Source organism: Carlito syrichta, unplaced genomic scaffold (genome assembly GCF_000164805.1).
Source record: "Carlito syrichta isolate Samal-C Ts95f unplaced genomic scaffold, Tarsius_syrichta-2.0.1 Scaffold303611, whole genome shotgun sequence".
NCBI lineage: Eukaryota > Metazoa > Chordata > Mammalia > Primates > Tarsiidae > Carlito > Carlito syrichta.
Genome location: NW_007247707.1, coordinates 209,613 through 227,720, shown reverse-complemented (window position 1 = coordinate 227,720; position 18,108 = coordinate 209,613).

Here is an 18,108-nt window from a genome sequence, read left to right as displayed (position 1 = left end):
GTGAAGTTTAGCATTTTTATATGTTTGTTGAAATATAGCCATTTCTTACCATCTGCACAGCATCATGTCTTATGAGGAGCGCAGGCTCTACAATTGGGTCAACTGAAGTTTCATTGTGTTCTAGCATTTACTGTGTGATACTGAGACGTTACCTAACCTTCTAGACCCCACTTTTCTTGTCTACAAAATAGAAATGATGTTATAGGTAAGAGTTGTTACCTCATAGAGTTATTGTAAGAATTAAATAAAATAATGCATGGTGCAGAGTAATGTTTAAAGCTAATGGGTGAGATCTGAAAATAGTCTTCAGCAGTGCAAAAATAACAACATCTTAATAATGAAGAAACTTTAAAAACAGCTAACATTTCAGTATACAGAGATGGGATTGAGTAAACATCCTCTGGATGTTATGTATTCATGTATTTATTTATGCTTTGTTTAAAAAAAATCCACCTATTTAGTCATTTGTTAAATAATGCCACACTTTTCATGCTTTTTCAAGAAACTCCTTGTTCTCAATCAGCACCATATTCTGACCAGTTTTCCATGACAGTAAATGTAGATACTCATCAAGGTTATGGTCAATATTATACTTGGCCTGCTTGGTCCTGTCACCCTTTGTATTTGGAAATACTACTCCACCCGGCTCAATGACTATATTCTTAGATAATGCATATTAATTTCAATAACAACCGAGGCAAAGCAGACAGAAGAGGTAAATCTGGAGTCAGAATAGACTCCATGTTATCCTTCTCAAAGCCAGATATAAGTAATTCTCTGCTGAATCACATCAGCCTTTCCATTACCTCTTTCAAAGGAGAGTGATCTAAGGACACGTTGACATTGCAGTATCTCTTCCTGCTCAGGTGGGAGTTAGGAGGTCATTGCTGATGGACTTTGGAGAGGGAAAAGAAAGATAGCTGTGGGGGCTGTCATTTCCTCTCCCTGTTCCAAGTGTCTCTACACTCTGGTTCTCTGGCTCTTGTAGACTTGGCTGAGACTCCTGGGGTTTGTATACATGGTGGTAATTTCTGCCATGTGTATGAAACTCTTGTGAAACATATGAGCCTGTGGTACTAAGCCCAGGATCGCTATCGTGCACAAGGGTCGCTGTCATCTATATTTGTTTATAAGCTGGTCTTTAAATGGGGAACCTTGTGCTGGAGTAGCTTGCTGTGATATGATTATTTAACTGTAATTTTTTTACCTGTGCTTTTCATAGGCCTGGCCTACTCTCCACCATGAAAATACTTTGGATTTATACTTTAAACAGTGTAGGCCACTTTGCTTGTTGATTTAAAACATGCTAGAGGTTTTATAATGGTTATTTATATTGGCCAACACTGACCCCTCTGCAATGACCTGTTGATGTTGGACAAGGATAAGAGGCACTGAATACAATGCAGGAAATGGAAAGAGATCAAAAAGATTGACTATGTTAGCTTAGTAACAATGCTTTGTGGCTTAACGTGGAGATCAATTGTCTATGTGTGTGAGGTTTTCAGAATTGTGGTATTTGGCTGACTTACAGGCATCAGGCATTCTCTTCAGAGAAATGTAGTTTTTCAAGCTATGTTTTGCATTACAATATCAACACTGTTGACTCTATAAAATCATTGTAGATTGTATAAAATTATATGTAAATTTGTAAGTACTTAAAGCATGAAGAAAAGACTTTATATAAGTTGAAATCATTGTGCTCTTTTTAAAAGAAAGCACAACAGCCACTGAGTGAATCAGGCATCTCTGTGAAGTAAGGCCATTCCTGCGGACTGTTTGAGAATTAATAGTGAGCTCACTCGTAGACCTGCCTGCAGGAGAAGGAAAGTCGCATACTTTGTCCCAGCTGTTCCTTTCATCACTGCACTCCTTTTCTTCCATTTATTCAATGGCATAGTGTCAGTTTGCTCATAACCCATTTTCTACGTCATTTATCACTGTACAAATGTCAGCTATGAGACCGAACATGCGTGTTTGACAGCTGCCCAATAAATTATGCAGAAGAACAAGTTAAAGACAACTGCATGGACTTTTAAAAAAAGACAGATATGTGGCCCATTAAAGAATTTCCTTCGGAAAGTTTGTCTTTGGCATCAGTCAGTGCCTTATGAATAGCTTATAAAATAAAATTATTCAGCCATGGCCATTGAGGGAAATGTTAGCATGGTTTAGGGGTTAGCATCAGAGTACTCAAAACCAAGTAAAATCTGGTGCCCCGCAAAGAGATCTGAGAGGAAATGTCTAAATCCACACCCCTACCCCCACTTCTACTTGAGACCCCACTGCTAACCTATGACATTGATGGTATCTTTGTTTTGAGTCCATCACAAGAGTGTATCGTTGAGGAATGATGGCTGGAAATAAAGGATTGAGTCTGTAGCCAGGAGGGTATTTGTCCTCGCCACATGGGAATCAGACTCATTGCTGTGGCCTGAGCTGTGTATACAGGCTAACCAGCCGGGCTAACTAGCCCATAAAGACATGGTAGGTAATTTCTTACATAAATGAGTGAAGATCCAATTCTGTCTGGTCCTTACAGTTTTCTGTGTTCACTATTCATAACAGCAATGGATTCCTGTTACTTAAGACAACTGACTTCCCAGTAAACAGCATGAGAACAATCATCTTTAAATCTATGTTTATAAAACTGTGTGTGTGATGAGAAGCTGGAGTGTCTGTGGGATTCAATGGAGAGAAAGCTGATGACCTATTATATGATATTAAATGATTACAGCATGAGTGAGAGTTACCTGGCGTCAGCAAGTCCGTAGTTATTTTAAGAAAGGGGAAACGATGTTTTAACACAAATGGGCAGATGTGCTGGGGAAGGAAAGATATTTTGCCTAATCAAGTTCCACTTAGGTAGTTGGCAGCTCAGACCCTCTTTGAAACCAACTTTGCTTTGGGTTTTCTCCCATTCTCACTTTAGTGACCCTGTTTGGCACATCTTTGCATCATGACCAAAGTGACAGAATTTGGTCTCTGTTGGACTAATCAGTGTGTTCTCTGATCCATGGCATATGTTCCCTGTAGACATTTAAAGTCAACATACGCAGCATTTGTGGTCTGGCAGCTCAGAGTTATTAACCAGGCTGATAGACTGGTTTGGGTATTTGCATCCAAAAGACTTTCCTCCCCATCCTCTCACACATATATCCACACATCCACTCCCAATAACACAAATATTGACTGTACCAATCATTCATTAGCAGTAGAAATTTGAGAGCAATTATTTTTTTACTGCGCTTGCCCTGAAAGACACCATTAATTACTTTATTGCCTGTGGATTTGAGCCAGTTTCGGTGTCCTTGGAGCCTGCTCCCCACCTGAAGAAGTATTTGCAGTTCTGAGGAACACAGCACAGGATGTCATCTGGCAAGTAGTACACTGACACTGTCTTCTGAAGTGAGATGTCAAGACTCTCCCTGCCTTCCTATTGGATTCCTCCAGACTGGCATTAACAAGTTGGGATTGGTGGTGACGGTAGGTTTCCCCAACAGCCTGAACTCCAAGTAGAGGTGGGCGTGTGTGAAATTTGGAATGTGTCAGCTTTTTTTTTTTTTTTTTAAGAGCATGAGACATGTTCCAAATAATTTTAGAATCATTATTGGGGAAGAACTTTTCTGATCATTGATGTTGAAAGTCTCACGCACAGGGGTGGGAAGATTTGAGGCTCCTCCTAGGAGCCAGTCTCTCCTCTTTGGCTCTTCAATTCTGGTCTTTCCCAGGAAGACATGATGCGGAGAAAGTAATGGTGCCATTGGAGGGTTTCCCTTCTGCTCCTACTCTGGTTAGCAGAAATACAAAAATGCCTTCTGGAATTTAAACTTGTACCCTGAACCAGCTGGACCAAGAGTTTCTGCTCAACTTCTGCAATCCATTTGGAACGTATGCATGTATTTATTAGAAATGGGCTATTCTTTTATCAAAAATGTAGTGTGGTACGTGTGACATGTCCTCTCACCAAAAAGAAAGCGAATTGTGACTTAGTAATGTCTGCAATTATGTGACAAGCCTGTTGGTTGCACTGCCCAGCCTGAGTCTAGCTGTTCTGCCTCATTTGTATTTAGCGTGTGTATAAATGATCCCAATCTGTGCATCCATTACAGTGTCACCCATTTTAAGGCCTAAGTTGAAATAGCTTAGAAGTAAGTTTATAAGGGCTTAAGAATGTTTAATAATCTCTATAGGATAAGAGTTGCTACTGAGAAGGCTTATGTGATCCATGGCATGTCAATCTAGGACAGGGTAATATGAAATGGACTTACAGCATGAGAAGTAAGGCCTTCTCATATTAAATATAAACATATTTTAGGAAATGTTTTATAAAAGCCAGGGCTGTTAGAACTTGCAGTGGAACTGGGTTGACTTATTTTCTTCTTTCAAAGGTCTTTAATGAACAAAAATTGAACTTAAAGTGAAGGAAAGGCATATCCATCCAGTGCCTCTGAGCAGCCTTCCTCCTGTCACCATCCTCGGGAGAAGTGGTGGCTAGGAACGTGAATCAGACTCAGACACTGTCTGGGTGCTGGTTTGGGTTTCTTTAAGCCAACTGCTTTGTCCACACAATGAACGTAGTTAGAACGGGCTCTTCTTACACCCTGGACTGAGGTGTTTTTTAGTCAAGGGAAGTCAATATAAGGAAGGGAATCTATTCTTTTGCAGCCTGTGCCATATGAAGAAAAGTCCAGGTTGCCACTTATTACAGTTTAGCTGAATGATAGATTCTAGCCTGTTTTGATTAAATTACATATTCAATTATTTTTGTTTGAAATTAAAAGCTTGATTATATTACCGAATGCTATGTAATTTTACACGCGTCATTCGCTTATTTAACAATGAGGCACGGGGTGTGATTAACAATGTGGCTGCCAGTAGAAAGAAACAAAATAATTATTTTTTCAATAGACAAGTCCTCATCATGATTCAGAAATCAATATGCATCCATAGAGGATTTGTGCTCTCTGTGGATTATGGACCTCAGGGTGGCCTTCCCTCATTTCCCTATGAATGTAAAACCAGGAGACTCTGGTTCACCAGGTCGGTTTTTATTTCTCTCTCTTTCTTTTAAAGACTGATGTTTAACTACAACCACTGGGACCTAAATCAGAGCATCCAGTGCCCAAATATGAATATTAATCAGACACCAGGCCATGGAGTTCCTCGCTGAGTTTGACAGTTTAAAGGATCAGTTAGTTAATTAGAAGATGACATGGCACGCTGGGTCCCAAGGCTCGGTCCTGCCTTCTGTCTCCTCTTTTCATTTTCCTTTTTGACAAGTTGGATTACATCATTACTTGTAGTTTCACTTGTTAGCCCCACCATGAAATGAGAATATTTTATGCTTTAATTATCCGTGATTTCTTCTCCCTGTCTCTGCAAAGACCAGGCTTGAAATGAAACTCAAAGAAACAGACAAGAATTAGAGCTTCAAAGGCGCATGAAAATCAGCCTTGTGACTCAAACCACACTACACGTCACATTGCAGTGAGAAGTAGAAGGTTTGTGATAACCTTGGAAATTGGGTTTTGGTAGTCATGGTGATTGGTTTTAAATATGAAGGTACCTGTTCTGACTTTTGTGCCGCAGGTATGGATGTCATACCAGGTGTTTCCATGACTTCCCTGACTTGAGGTGGAAGATCTTGTGAACATCCTCAGAGAGTGGCCACAAATTATTTTGGCTTGTTTTTCTTGCCCACCGCTGGTAGCTAACTGCACCCAAAAGTCTGAGCAATTCTAGTCTAAATGTTTCTTTCTTGCCATGATATTGCTAATTTGTGAAGCCTCTTTTAAAATAAAGTTTACATGTGGTCCATATAGGAGTTTAGTCCCTAGGAGGGAAAACAAGATTCAGATCAATGTTTATCTCTTCAAATGAAACTTTTTTTCTGATGCCCTAAGTAGAATTAACTCCTCACTCCCTTCTCCCCATCCACTCAGCAGACATCTGTCGTAGCACATCGAAAGTTTAATTACACCATTTAGTTTACATGTCTGTGGGCCTTACAAGACCCTGAGCTACTCAAGGTATGGAACTAGGGCTTAGCATCATCCCTAGCAGACATTAAAATGAAAATTTAAAAAGGAAAGAAAACATCTACTGAGCATTTACCACTGATGCTATGAGCCAGCCACTTTATTGAGTAATTCAGCATGAGTAATTTCTTGTGATTCTTCACAACAATCCTGTGTAGTTAGAGGAGGAAGTGGAGACTTAAGAGGAATCTTGCCAGGTCACAATGTCACAACGTGCTCAAGAGGCTGAGCTCGGATTTGAAATGAGGTAGTCTGATCCCAGATCCCCCTACTCTGCTGAATCTTGCATGGTGGGTGCTTATTTACAGGTAATAAAAGGGAAGGATGTTTTTAGATATCAGAGGGTATTTCTAATATGTTGAACTCCCGTTGGCAGTATATAGACACAGAAGAGCAATGGGAAAGAGAAAATATCTTTGCTAAGTATTATGCTTACTACTGGAAAGGCTATACATTTGGAGTATATCCACATTTGTTTAGAAGGTAGGAAGAGGAAGAGAAGCCAGCATGAGATGCCAGAGTGATCTGTGAAGATCAGGACATATACTATTGAGAGGGCCAGAGAAGAGTTAAGAAGAGTAAGTGGTCAACAGGGTCAGATGTTACAGGGGCAGTCAGGACAGGCAGTAGAGTTTAGGAAAAAGACCATCAAATGGCAGCCAGAAGGTTGGGACTGTATCTGAGTTCTGCCACTAATTAGCCTGGTGATCTTGGCCATAGGCCCCTAATCTTTTGGGATCGCAACTTAATTATCTCTACAGTTAGTGGAGATGAAGCTTGGAGTATGGACCTCTGTGTCCCCGTTTAGACAGTTTGAATGGAGGACTTACAACAGGTTCTTGGTTTTGACAGCTGAGAGGCCATTGTGACAGTAGATGGGATAGTTTTAGTAGAATATGCTTGACCAGAGAGGAAGGGCTGGGGAGGGCAAACCACTGAATGGATTGAGGTGAGTAAGGAGAGAAGGCAACTATAGACTATTAAGGAATGTGGCTGTGAAAGAAGGGAGAAGGAGGAGATTGGGGGATGGCAGATTTGGGAATCTTTAGAATATCTTTAGAAACATCAGTTGGGGGAGACAAGCAGCTGGAGGTTAGAACTGACAGTACTAGTGGGAAGGAGGATGATCTGGGAGAGCCTGGCCTCTATTTCCTGTATAAACTAGGGGGAGCAGTGCAACTGAAAGGAGGGCACAGCAAGAATTTGCAGTTTAAGAAGAGGCACAGTGTTTTTCCCCCACCAGTGAACATCATTTGGGAATGAGAGTAAACAGACAGAAAAATACATGGATTGCAGAAGCATGTGTCTTTTCAAGAGATTGGCAAGAACAGGGAAGGTTTGACCCCCATCAGTCTGAATTCATCAGGAATCCTTCCATACCATTTTATGACCATCACCAGAGGGCTGGACCAAGCTGGGAAGAAATGAAGAAGACAAAGGCAGAAGCTGGGAGTCCTCACCGGGCATCGCTGAGGTGAGAGACACAGGATGCACTGGCATGAGGGCAAGACTGAGAACACTGACTTACTTGCATGGTGCAGCACAACTCAGTATTTTAGAAAGGGAACCAAGCAGAAAGGGAACTCAGCTCTGCCTTCTCTATGCACCCAGGTTAACTCTTTTCCTAAGGTGGGGCAGGTTCAGGTCCCAGAATCAGCCTGTTTTCCTCGTTCCTCTCAGCTTTACAGGGTCATGTTGCACTAATCAAATACTACTGCAGTAATCAAATACTTACACAAAGAATCAAGCAAAGAATCAGGCAGTATAGAGAGTGTTTTATACACTTAAATTGACTACAAATGCATTTTTAAGGCCCCTATAAGACAAAATATGTACATAGCCACTCTGTTAATCCTCAACATTTTTCCGCTTTAAACTGAGCAGTCCATGAAATCCAAATGACAGAATCCTGTTGGTCTATAGTACACATGGTATGATTGGTCATTACCTAGTGTGGTGAGATAGTGGTAGGGCTGGGTCAAGCAAAACTTTGAAGGAACACCCACTGTCCATATAGCCATATATTTGTTCATTTTCCTGCAATGAAATATCTCACTCCAAGGTAGGTCATGGCGGATGGACACAAGAGAAAGTGGGCAGAACTCAGTGTGCTGATGGGATCCCTTTGCCGTAAAAGGTGTAAAATGAAATAAACAGTTAATGTCCCTCAGTTCATTCCAAAAAATAAATTGCAGTTTTAGACAACCTCTTATCAGCTTTCTAGTTGATATCACCTAGCACACTTGGGCTTTCCCCCATGGGCAAATCACCTGAAAGATGTTGAGGTCAAGGCATCAAAACATTTGGATGCACATTAATGGGTTTTACACCTTTGTATCTCTCTGATATTACTGTTTCGCTTCAGCAAGCCCACTAATATCAGATATATCCTATCAGGGACAATTTTAAATCACTTCAATTTTCCCTGCCCCCTGGGCTTTGGCCATAAGACCAGAATCCTAAGCATATGTTGTCTGTGATCTAGTGTTTTCCTTCTTTCCATTTATAGTAGAGGGAACTTTATTAGCTTTCGGTCACACATATATCAGTTTTAAAGATTAAGTACAACATCAATAGTTCTTACCCAGCTCTCAAGTATATCAAGTTGTTATGTGTTCCCAGAGAATGCCAGAAAAATTAGTATTGCCATTTGTGGAAGCATTTTTCTCTTAAAACAAACCATTGGTCAAAATGGTATTTACTTACTTATTCTCTGAAGTGCTGTTTTATATAGAAAGTAAATCCAGGATAGAAGCTTGATAAGTAATTTCAGACTTGATAGCACATGAACCTTATAGGTACGAGTGAATTATGAAGCCTCACTTTGCAGTGTTTTTTTTTTTCCTCAAGTAAGTCTCTTCCTTGCAACTACTTGTTTATCTTCTGAGTGATTTTAAAATATTGAACTATCTTCCCTTTAGTGCCCATGTCATCCATCCAACTCATGTTTCTCCTATCCTCCAAATTCCTTCAGACATGAACAGCCAAGTTGCTTATGACTCAATTACAAGCTGTTGGAAAGACCATCTGCTACAAGCCATGCCCTGAATCCTACAGTCTGGCAAAGACTGAGAAAGAAAATATGCGTTCCACAGATCCACCTTGGGCCATGGTTCAATCTGAGATCCACCAAAGAATATACAAAGCAAATTGCCAATAGGAACACCCAGTTCCGAATTCGGATTTGAACTCTCCCAATCTCTAGTCTAGTGTTACCCTCTCACCATTTTATACCTTCTCCTGCTTCCCTCCAGTGTACACACCAGTCATGGGCATCTTGCTCAGACATCGCTTCTGTCCCACCATTTGTTTGCCTTCAGAACCACCATTCATATGGACTTACCTTCCCTAGGCATCATGGCCCACACACCTAGATTCACCTCTAGTCAAGGAACCCTCCCTTCTGCTTTTCCTCATATGTGGCTCCTGCCTGGATTGTTTTTCTCTCTGTCCAAATTCCCTCCATCTTGCAACAACCAGCTCACACTGCCTGCTCCACAGAGGCTGTACTGACCACAGCAAACCAAAAAGCATGGCCGCAAGAGCTTTGTTCTGGTTACCTCATCAGGATTCTTAGGAGAACTCTTCCTGGCTCTCCACTGTCTCTGCTTTCTGCAGCGGATTTCTTTCCTCTCCCCTTTCACAGTTGAATCCTGTTTCCCAGAAGTAGTAGTAAGCTCCTTGAGTCGAGAGACAAGGTTTTATAATTTTTCTGTGTTCCCTCAGCTGAGATGATACATAGCACAGATGCTCAGGAAGCACTCGCTTGTTGATTAATCACTGCAATGAAGGTATTTATTGGTCATAAATCATTGTGGGGCTTCTGTCTTTAGGAACTTGTAGCTTTCCTCTTGGAAGGAAGAGGTTGGCTACAGTTACCATTCTGTCCCAAACATTTAGCATAAGGTTTGCCCACTTAAATTAAATGGGTGGGAGGACAGACAGACATGCCCACAAGAAGCTGACACAGTGCAGATTACATCAAATGCTCCGGCAGAGCAGATCAATTTTGACAAATAAAATTGGGGTGAGCTCTCATATGCATAGGACTTGAAAGAGGGAATTCACATTTCCACAAGCAAAGGTGTGTGTGTACAGGGTATTCCAGGTGGGCTGATAGGGTTAATAAAAACATCATGGAATGAAAGTATTAGGGATGTCCCTCAGAAAGCAGACCCAAACCCAGGAGGGGTAGCCAGAGATAGATAGGAAAGGCTGGCGAGACAGTTGTGGAAAAGATCACGGTGAGGCTGAAATTTAGTGCCAAGTGAACGTTAGTGCCAACCAACCATGTTACCTGAGGCTTACATGGTATAGGGAAGAACTCTTTAAAAAAAAAAAAATTCATGTGATTCCTTTTTTTTTTTTTTTTTAAAGTCAGGGTCTCACTCTGTCACCCAGGCTGGAGTTTAGTGGCTCCATCATGGTTTATCACAGCCTCAACCTCCTAAGCTCAGATGATCCTTCTGCCTCAGCTTCCTGAGTAGATGGAACTACAGGTGCATGCCACCATGCCTGGATAATTTGTTTTTTTAATTTTTTGTAGAGACAAGATCTCACTATGTTGCTCAGGCAGGTCTTAAACTCTTAGGCTCAAGCACCTCTCCTGCCTCAGCTTCCCGAAGTACTGGATTGTAGATATGAGCTACCACGCCTGGCCTCATGTAATTATTTTTATAGTAATTTTTCTTTATTTCAGTAGCTCTTGGAGGGTACAAATAGTTTTGATCTGGAGTCTTTTGTTTGTTGTTTTATTCATAATGGCCATTCTTACTGGAGTTAGATGGATCTGGGTTTTAGGTATACCCACCACCCCCACCTATGCACATTGTATTTGATAGATGATTTGTTGACCCTCCGCCCCTGTCTCCCTCCCCCTTCTGAGTCTCCAGTGTCCATTATCCCACTCTCTGTGTCTTTAGTTTAGCTCCCTTAGTTTATCCTTAGTTTAACTCCCACTTATAAAGTGAGAATGTGCAGTGTTGGATTTTCTGTTATTTTTACAGTAATTTTTAATACATAGCAAGTGGTGCTGATTTTTCACTTGCAGTAAGGATTAGATTTTGTTTCATAAATACTTCATTTGAGTAAAATCATGTAAGTAGCTTGAAAGAAAAGTATCAAGTTAATAGTAGTAGAAGCCACACATCAAAAAACCATGGTGGTTCGCTGTGGCTGGAAGTTTGGAATGTAGAAATGTGAAGGTGGAAAGACCCCATGTGGAAAGTGGCTACAAAAATGTCACTCGGACAAGGACCCTAAGGACTAAGGGACTGTTGGAGTTTGGCAGCTGGAAAGCCATCTAAGTGAACTTAGAGCTGCTGTCGTCTTGGGGTGCCACATGTAAGTTAGATAAAGATGGCCCCTCTGGAGGACAGGGGATTTTATGTGTTTTGTTTATCAGTAAACAACAGTGTCTGGCTCATATTAGACGATCAGTAAGGAGGTGTGAATGAAGAGGTAGAAGGTACAAGGCAAGGCTTTTATTTCCACCCATGGTGCTGACACTCACTGGGCTGGTGGTGGGGTGCGGCTGGGAGCAGCCAGATTCCCACGCCCCCTCTCCAAGTGAGCTCACGGGAGACACAGCTTCCCTTCAGGTAAAGGAGAGAAAGACAGGAGGCGGCGGGCGCCCAGCAGCCTGGGCTGCAGGCCCTACCTGTGCTCTTATACTACGGCTCTTCTCTTTTATGCTGTAGTCTCTAGCCAACACCACAGGCACCCAGGCCCCTTGTGTGCTCCAACTTAAACTGGCCAGTGAGGAGGCCAGGCTGTGGGACATGGGGACCACACACCCCATCTTAAGAGACAGTTTTACCCTGTTCCTGCTCATTTTTGTCATGGCAATGCAAGGTCATGTGTGCCAAATCTTAGGAATTTATCAAAAGATATTTTTTAAAAACCCACATAATTTAGATCAGGGGTCCCTAAACCTCAGTCCATGCCTGTTAGGAACTGGACCAGACAGCAGGAAGTGAGTAACTGGTGAGCAATCGAAGCTTCTTCTGAATTTATAGCCACTCCCCATCACTTGCGTTACCACTTGAGCTCTGCCTCCTATCAGATCAGTGCAGTGCAGTGCAGTGCAGCAAAAGATTCTCATAGGAGTGCAAACCCTATTGTGAACTGCACATGTGAGGGATCTAGAAATAAAGTGCACAATAATTGTAAAGCGCTTGAAAACCCCAAAATTATCCTTCCCCTACCCCACCATCTGTGGAAAAATTGTCTTCCACAAAACAGGTCCCTGATGCCAAAAAGTTTGGAGACTGCTGATTTAGATGAAATCTGCTGATTTTCCAATGCTTCTGATTTTTTAAAGAGCACCTGATATACAATGTTAAAACGCTTCACTGGGCCCCCATATAGTTTGTGACCTCTAACCTAATTATTTTGTTTCAACTTAATGAGATCACATCTCCTTCAGGTTTTGCAATATTCAGTTGGCCCATGAACATTTTTTCCAGCCTGTTATTCTAGTCATTTCTCTGTATCCACGATAACAGGATCGGTGCTGTATCCTGCCACCCCAGTTCCAAATCTCCCCCCTCCTTCCTTGATTTGTCTTTGACCATCACTTGCTCTGCCTCTCTCTTCTCAGGGGCCTCTGTCTCTGCTGCAAAGTCTGGTTTGACTATCTGGGACTTGGAAGGATCTGCATGCCCCTATCTGAATTCCTACAAATCCTGGCCTGACAGCTTCCTCAGTTCTCCTCTGTCTCAAGCGTTCACATGTCTCCTTTTGTTTCTTCCCTCTCTCTTGCCTGGACTTCAGGCCTCAAATCTCCTTTCCCGCAGTAGGGTAGAACCCCACATCCAGTGGTTAAAGCAGGTGCTCAAAGTTCCTGGCAGAGAATCCCCAGGGTGGCTGGGAGTCTGGCCTGGGTCAGAGCCACAATGCCCATTATCCCCACCACCACCACACCATTCAGAATGAAGCCTTTCATCCATCCGTCACATTCACATCAGCAAAGAGAACACCAAGGAGACATGAGACACTCTGTGTTCCCCAGACTTTGCAGGAACCCCCCGTGGGTAAAGCTGTTTGGTGGTAATAAATATTAAAAGGGAAAATCGTGTCCAGAATGAGATGGGAACACATCACAGTTTCAGCAGGTCATGCCCTGTCCTGTTCGGCAGGCCAGTAACTTCCAGATTTTGTGAGTAGATGAGCACCATCAGCAGTACATTGTGTTCCTTGGGTTGTTTTCTTTACCAGCCCCTGCCATTTCCCAACAAGAAGCCATTCTTAAAGCCTGCCTGCACACCTCAGCATTCCTGATGAAGAGCTCAGGTTTACTTGCTATGGGGTTATGAATTCTGATGTCATCTCTGCCAACTGTGGGCTGTGTGCTCTTGGGTAAATTACTTTGCCTTCCTGAGCCTCTGTTCCCTCCTGGGTAAAATGGGGGCGAGAAGTGCACTTACCCTTCTTCATATTGTCAGTGAGTATCCAAGAACTCTCGACTCAGTCTGTGATAGTCTTGTTGGCAGATGGTGGTCCAGCACACAGTCTATTTGGGTACAGCCTGCAAAGAGAAAATATATTTTACACTTTTAAATGGTTCTGTAAGAACTCATATAATATTCTTGATTTTTGCCTCTTGGCCCACAAAATGTAAAATATTTACTATCTGGTCCCTTGCAGTAAGTTTGCTGACCCTGTACCAGAACATGCTAGAAAGACTTTCTGGGCCCCTAAGTTTGTCACTTTTCCTTTGGTTTGTAGCACACCTATAGACTATGTTCCAAGAACCTTCACAGGCTTTATGTCTTTTGAGGAACCCTCCCTCATAACCCTGGTCAGGAGGGTCACCCCACTAGAAGGTGGAGAAACCAAGCTCCCAACAGGCTATGAATTTCCCTCCCTCTCTACAAATTATTCTGATGAACTGGGCTGAGTTGACCCACTACACTTCCTTGTCCCATGCCAACCACTGAGAGAAAGTCACTGTACAGAGCTCACACTTGTTAATCCCAAACAGCTAGTGAGAGCCTTTGTAGGCTGACTGGTGTTCTGGGCATTCCAGGAGTCACAGAGATAACATACTCAGGAACCCACCCTCAGGAATTTCAAATCTGGTTGGGGAAATGAGGGCACCCATTTGTTGCCAAAGAGAGGAAGAGTCACTGGCACATCTCCTCAGAAGCACACAATGTGCTGTGGGACCTCTGAGGAATAAAGATGTCTCACAGGGGCATCCCTGAGCCTCATGCCCATCAGAAAGCTTGACTTATCTGTTGACGCCAAGGCCCGTTGGAGCTCTTCCCCATTGGCTGCCTTAGACAGGAAAGCTGTGTTGTGGCCTTCCCACCACCGGTCCCTGTGGCTCTTGCTGCATTCTTGTCCAGTAGCCTGTTTCGTGGGCCATTGAGCAACTCTTAGAGACGGATGCTCGTCAGCCTGCATGGGGCGTGAAGCCTGCCATGGCAGGCACGCAGTAGGCTGCCTTCCCTCTGGCTTTGTCCACTTCCCTGCAGGGCTCAGCATGTGCCTTCTCTCCACATTGCTTCCAGGGAAACCAATGAACTGTCTTCCTCAGCACCCAGGGTGCCCCTCAGGTGCCTATAGAAAATGCCCTTAAGACAGCAGCACCTCAATCAATTTGGCAAAGAAAAAGTATCTTTTCATTTTTAAAAATAAAATATGAGGGCCTGAGCAGATGTGCTGAGCTTATATAGCTCTTCAGAAATAAAAACTGCACTCTTAGCTGCTATTACATATTTTTTTCAACTCATCTGACATTTGTGTGTGTGTGTGTGTGTGTGTGTGTGTGTGTGTGTGTGTTCTGACATTTTTGAAGCTGCTTTTTTTCTTTGCTCTGCGAACATGGTTTTCATCCACACTTGACTTTCCAGCAACATTTACTCCTTGTTCAAGAACCAGTGGCCCTTCTCTAAATAGGGTTCAGATAAGTTGTTGAAAAGTCACCTTGGCAAGGAACTGGAAGTTACTAAACCATTTCTTCAACAGACTATGATTGGAAATCTCTGGCCATGACTAGTGCATAGGGCTTGTAGAAGCAATTGTCTTACCGAAGGCTGGAAAAGCGATTGTTCTAGGTTTGTGACCTTGACCTTCTCGTGGGAGCAGACTTCTTTGCCCATGTCAGACATCATTATCCATTTGGTCACTGTAGTATTCTTTAAGCCCAGAAGAGTGCCTGGTACAGAGCAGGCCCTCAATACAGGCTGATACTGAATGTATTCCTCAGAATCTCCCTGGATACCCTCAGAGGGAAATGGTGGGCATACATCAGTGAACAGAGCCAGGTTCTTGCATTGGAAGAGCCCTCTCCAGGGAAGAAGAGTGACTCAAATACAAAATTAACACCCACATGACTTGTGCTGGAAGGAGACACACAGAAAGTGCAGTGGTGATGGGGAAGGGACCCTGTCTCTAGGAGGTGAGACTTAAGGGGCACGCTGAAGGCAGTGGAGTTGGGTGTTCCAGGCCAGGACACAGCCTGTGCATACAGATGTGGAGGCATGAAGGAACCTGGCACAGTTCACTCAGTGCTGTGGGACAACTGTTTATAAGTATGTGTGCAGAGGGGGCAGACTAGAAGGGTAGAGTCCACACATGTGGGAGAGTAGACTGTGTCTTGGTGATGGCGGATTTATTGGCTATATATGTGTTAAGGATTTTTCCCAGCTACAGTGCACAGTAGGAACTGAAGGGAGAATGAGGTTGGAACCAAGAAGAGGACAGTAAGTCAGCATGGTCCAGAGGAAACCGCAAAGAGCTCTAGGAAAGGCAGAGCCAGTGAGAAGGTCTAAAATTTGGGGGAGGAGGACTCTATCCCGTGACTAGCCGGCACCTACCCAAGGGTCCAAATGGACAAGTTTTCTTGGCCCTGAGGTCCTACTTCTCTTTTAAATGATTCTTCCCAGAAGTCCATATGGTTTGACTAGAAGTTTGTAGTTTGATGAGACTTGTGCTCATCGTATGCTGTAGCAAACAAGAAGGTCATATTTGGGTATCGGACAAATAAGCAACCCAATCCATGTGCTGAAATAATATGCTTGAATTAGATAACTTATTCAGCAAGTAAGTGAGCATAAGTTCATGTCTACATCTGCAGCATCCCTGATGACTTATTGAAGTTCAAAGAATGATTATTAAGGATTTTCCCGAGCACCTTAAGCTTTTTCTCTGTGTGCCTTTTTTTGGTCTCACTGTGTGTTCTTTGGTGACCCTTCTTTGCACTTTACTTCTAATTTCCATGAAGGCAGGAAGAGGCAGGCATCTAATGGTGCAGGGCACCTCAGAAGAGGGCCTTGTGCTCTAGTGAGCTTATATTAGGCACTTTCCGATGATATGATTACTAACTTGAAAAAGATGTTAAGTGTCTTCGTCAAACAATATGTGCCATTGTGCAGCCAGTAGTTTTCATTCTAACTGGAACAGCTGTTCACTCAAAAACAGTTCTATTATAAATAACTTCCAGTCACTAGCAAACTTTCTTTGCCCTTACATTGTCTCTTGGATCAGCGTTACCAAATGCCATTTTGTGTGGCATCAAACAAGTGACCCTCCTTTAACACAGTTGTGTGTTTCTTACACACTATGTGAAACAACATTTTGAAAATGAAACCGCATTCTAAATGTGCTAGATGAGTTTCCCAAGTAAAGATTACTTTAAATGTGAAAACTCACTTTGGTAAGTCTTGTTTTAGGCATAATGGGTGCATGAGTGTTTTGCGTTTTTGACCCTAAGTAACACGTATCAATCACAAGGGTGAAAATGCAGCCGTGAGTTGAATTTCTGTTAGTAATCTTCCATGCTCCTCCTACCCTCACATGTGAGGAGGCTCTTGGACACCTCGCTCTTCGAAGTATAGTATCAGAGTGTGGCCCGGCACCTGTGGGGAGCAAGGTTGTCCTTCATACTTGTTTCCAAGGATCTATGAAGTCAAAACCATTTTCATAAATATACTGAGATTTTATTTTCCTCTTTCACTCTCATTTGTGAGGACACCCAGGCATTCTGTGTTTTTCTCTCCATGGTGAAACGACACAGTAATTTGGAAGATGAAGAAATGAATTCATACAGGGTACTCAGCAAAGGCTTTTCTAAGTACAGTGGAGTTTTCTAGGGGTTGCCTGGCGTGAGCACAAGAGCTTGAACGCAGAAGCAAATGTGAAGAGCCACCTGCCTTCAGTTATACTAGACCTTAAAGAGCTTTAGGAAAATGTAAAACAATGCTTTCCTTCTCAAAAAAATTCTGTTTTGGACGGTATAGTAATTTCAAAAAATGTCTTACTTATATTAATAGTCATGGGTTTATTATTACCCTTTTTAAGTGACTTGATGAGTAAATATTTTAAATTTTCTGGTTATTTCTAATATGACAAATATTGGTAGCTATAACCCACATAAAAAACAGCGCCTTTGGAGTTCTCAATAATTTTTAGGAGCACAGAGGGTTCCTCAGACCCAAAAAATCAGAGAGCCACAGCTCTGAAGTACAGTATAATATGCAATAAAACTTTCCCAGCTTGTTATTGAGATTTGAAAGATGTCTAACAAAGAGTGAAAGGATTTATATAACTTCCCTAACCACATAGCTTGGGCCCATTTCTACATTTATTAGTGGATATGCAGGAGAAAGATGAAGAACTACTGTGAAACCACAAAGCCTTGTAAAAAACATAACTTAAGGCTTCCAACTTTGGGGGAGGAGAGAAAGTCTTTTCTTTGCAAGGACACCCAGGCACACTGTGTTTTCCTCTCCATGGTGGTGCTTGCCAGTTTGTGCTGTAATTTATGAGACTGCCTGGTGTGACTGCCCTTCTCTATTCATTCAGCCAACTAGCCTGTGTCTCCTGAGCTCCCTCGCAAAGCCTGGCCTGGTGGAAGTTGCCCTCGGGAAACTGAAATGCTTGAACAAGGAGACAGTAGACAGTCAGTAGACAGATAAGCGTAAGGGAGCAGAATCATTACTGATTTGTAAAATTGATGCAAAGGATGAAACAGCACAGTAATTTGGAGATTAGGAAGTGAATTCATATTAGATACTCAGCAAAGGCTTTTCTTTTTCCTTTTTTTTTTTTTTTTTTTTTTTTT